The 3,723-nt window shown below is 40.0% G+C and overlaps 1 pseudogene; it reads left to right on the forward strand.

The window, feature by feature from the left end:
* Positions 1 to 660: 660 nt before the first annotated feature.
* Positions 661 to 1,981, forward strand: LOC106009892 (cytokine receptor-like factor 3; annotated as a pseudogene).
* The last annotated feature ends 1,742 nt before the right edge of the window (positions 1,982 to 3,723 follow it).

The following is a 3,723-nucleotide window of genomic DNA, read 5'->3' on the forward strand; positions in this document are numbered from 1 at the left end:
GACCCAGAATAGCAAAAGTAATCCTGGACAACAAGAGCAAAAGGCATCAGAATTCTGGAGTTCGAGTTATACTACAAAGCTCCAGTGATAAAACAGCAAGGTACTGGCACAAAACCAACATGTGGATCACTGGAGCAGAACAGAGGATGCGGAAAACATCCCAGACACATTCAGACATCTGATCTTTGACAAGGGGGCCAAAAACACATGCTGGAAGAAAGATAGCTTCTTTAGCACATGGTGCTGGGAAACCTGGCTATACACATGCAGAAGATAGAATCTAAATGCATATCTCTCACCATCTACAAGGCTAAAATCAAAGTGGATGAAAGACCTAAACATTAAAACAGAAACACTTAACTTGCTGGAAGAAAAAAATAGGTAAAACTCTTCGAGACACAGGCATAGGCACGGACTTTCTGAACAGAACCGCAATTGCCCAAAAATAACATCAAGAGTGCACAAAAGAGATTATGTCAAATTAAAAAGCTCTACACAATAAAGAAAACAGCAGGGTAAACCGAAAACCTATAGAATGGGGAAAAAAATTGCAGCTATAGTTCAGACAGAGGATGAATATCTAGCATTATAAAAATAACTAAAAAAAATAGAGTCGGCAACCCTCGCCCTCAGCCGCTCGTTGCGCAGCCAGATGAGGGGACCATGGAGCTGGAGACAGAGCTGGTGTTGCAGGAGGCCCGCGAGAACGTGGAGGCGGCCCAAAGCTGGGCCAGCGGCTTCAGGGGCTGCAGGAGAAGCAGAGGCAGATTAAAGAGAGTGCATCACAGACAAGGGAGGTCCTCAAACAGCATTTTAATGATTTAAAGGCGACCCTTGGGAAGCTTCTGGTTGAGCGCCTGGTGACTCTTTTGCAAGAAGTGGACACCATTGAGCAGGAGACCATTAAACCACTAGATGATTGCCAGAAGCTCATAGAGCACCGAGTGAACACTGCAGAGGACTTAGTCTGAGAAGGTGAGATTGCTATTCTTGGAGGTATAGAGGAAGAGAACAAGAAACTGTGGAGCTTTACCAAAAAGGGCTCACACATTCAGTTGGACAGCTTACCGGAAGTGCCTGTGCTGGTTGATGCGCCTTGCTTATCTGCTCAGTTGGATGATTCCATTTTGAACATAGTGAAAGACCACATTTTTAAGCATGTGGCTGTAGCATTCCGTTCACCAGAACAGATAGAAGAGCTGATAGAGAGGCCTGGGGGCATCATCGTGCGATGGTGTAAGGTGGACGACGACTTTGCAGCCCAAGATTACAGGCTTCAGTTCCGTAAATGCACTTCAAATCATTTTGAAGACCAATACGTAGGATCTGAAACTGAATTCATTGTACTACACATAGACCCCGATGTTTGTTGATTATCAGTTCAGAGTCTACGCTCGAGGATACGGGCGACAGGAGTGGAGTCCTTGGAGCGTCCCCCAGATAGGTCACTCCACACTGGGGCCTCATGAGTGGACAACTGGCTTTGAGGAGTACAGTCTGAGCAGTCAAAGAAACATAGCTCTTCGGAATGATTCTGAATCCTCGGGTGTTCTCTACTCCAAAGCTCCGACCTATTTCTGTGCGCAGACATTAACATTCAGGGTTGAAACTGTGGGGCAGCCAGACCGCAGAGGCAGTATCAGAGTGTGTGCAGAGAACCAGCGCGGATGCGGCTCTCTGCAGCGGGACCAGGCAGTGTGAATCAGTACCAATGGTGCAGTTTTTGTAAATGGAAAAGAAATGACCAACCAGTTGCCTGCAGTTACTTCTGGATCTACTGTCACGTTTGACATCGAAACTGTGACTTTTGGAACCGCCAATAATAATGAAGACGGAAACTTTAAGCTCTGAGTAGCTACTAGCTCGAATAACAAGAGAAGTGGTTTTGTGGTTCTCTCTACTTTGGATGCTCGTTTTTTCTATCCTGGATGGAAAGCTTCAATTTGCAAAGTTACCATCGCTGTCCTCAGCCTAGATTAAAGAAAAGTTGAATTCACCTCTCAGGCCTTTTGAAATTGAAGATGTTCACTGGATTCATTTTGTAATACAGTATTTTAGCAATAAGAGAATTGAACAGTGTGGACAAAAAGTAATTCTGTCGATTTTGTTTTTAGCATATTGTTAATTAAAATATCATTATAATGAAAATCAAATTAGCTTTAAAAGTCTAGGAAGATACAAAAAAGTCCTATATCCCTCTATGGTAGTTTTTCTTACATTTGGTTGTTAGAATAGAAGAACTTAATGTACTGGTATTTTATTAAATCTCCACCAGGATTGAAGTTCACATAAAACTTTGGAATAAAACAACAGGAATATACCCCACAGAAGCCAGAGTTCTGTCACGTGTTCATTCCTGTGTCCTCCACGAGTGTGCTGACTGCATTCCAAGTTCAGGTATTTGGAAGCAGTCTTGAGTTTTACCCATGTTCAGTAATCTTTATGTCTGGAAGACTTATCCTTTCTGCATTTTTTCACGATGCCTGCACATTTCTGTAGTAGGTATTAATATCTTTTGCTCTTTCCCTGCAGCTTGATTCCGGATAGGCTTGAGGGTTTGTGCAGGGTGAAACTCCTCAGGATGCAGCAGTGTTAGCCATTGCACACGTGCGGTCTCAGTGGTGTGTGTGTTGTTCATGGTGTGAGCTGTTGTCCAGTTTAATGTCAGTTGATAAAATGGTCTTTTAGTGGACCAAAGAAATATAGGGTGAAACCTAACCTGTTTTTTTAAACTTAAATTTGTGTAAAATATTTATTTGAAGGACTTATTTAATATGCAAAAATAATGGCCTTAACTTACTATATCAGCCTACAGATTTTTACAGTGTGAATTTTCTTTTCATATTTACCAGTAGTAGACAAGGGGGAAAGCAATTTTGATATTTTTGTAAGATAATTTATTTGGGGATTCATGTTCCCTATTAGAGAATCATGATCTTTCTTTTTGCCTTTATAAATGTAAGTAGGCTTTCACATGTTTAGTGACTGTTAAGAGGTTCTAACATGTAGATATCTTGTCCACCTGTCGGAAACAAAATAAAATCTCAAAGTTAAAAAAAAAATACTCTTTGTCCTTAATAAAAGACCCAATCTAAAATAGGCAACTGAAATGAATAGACACAGTACTCTTTTGAAGAAAAAAATGCAAATTGCTAGTTTAACATTTCTGGTCATTAAAGAAGTGCAAATTAAAACAACACAGAGGTTCCATCTTCCTCCTGAAAGAATGCTTATCATCAAGAAATCAAATAATAACAAATATTGTCACAGCTGCAGGGCAAAAAGAACACTTCTGCATTGTTGGCGGGAATGTGAAGTAGCATAACCATGACGGAAATTAGTACGCAGATTCCTCCAAAACATAAAAATAGAAATTCCCTTTGATCCAGCTATTCACATTCTAGGTACCTTCTGAATGGTATAAAGAAATCATAATGCAGTAATAGATGTTTACCCATGTTTATGGCAGCACAACTCATAAGCTAAATTTTGGAAGCAGCCTATATGTCCATCAAGAAAAAATAGATAAAAAAATGTTGTACTTATACACAATGGAGTATTACATTGAATAAAGAAATATAAATTTGGATTAGTTGTAGAAAAATGGATACACCTTGATGCCAGAATGTCAAGTGAAATAAATCAGACATACAAGCTTAAATATCACATGGTTTCTCTTATGTGAGAAACCCAATGTTTGAATGAATTAAATAGCAAAATGAA

The sequence above is a fragment of the Heterocephalus glaber genome, unplaced genomic scaffold (genome assembly GCF_053883595.1).
Source record: "Heterocephalus glaber isolate CG9 unplaced genomic scaffold, H.glaber_assembly_v1.0 deba00000621, whole genome shotgun sequence".
NCBI classification, from domain to species: Eukaryota; Metazoa; Chordata; class Mammalia; order Rodentia; family Bathyergidae; genus Heterocephalus; species Heterocephalus glaber.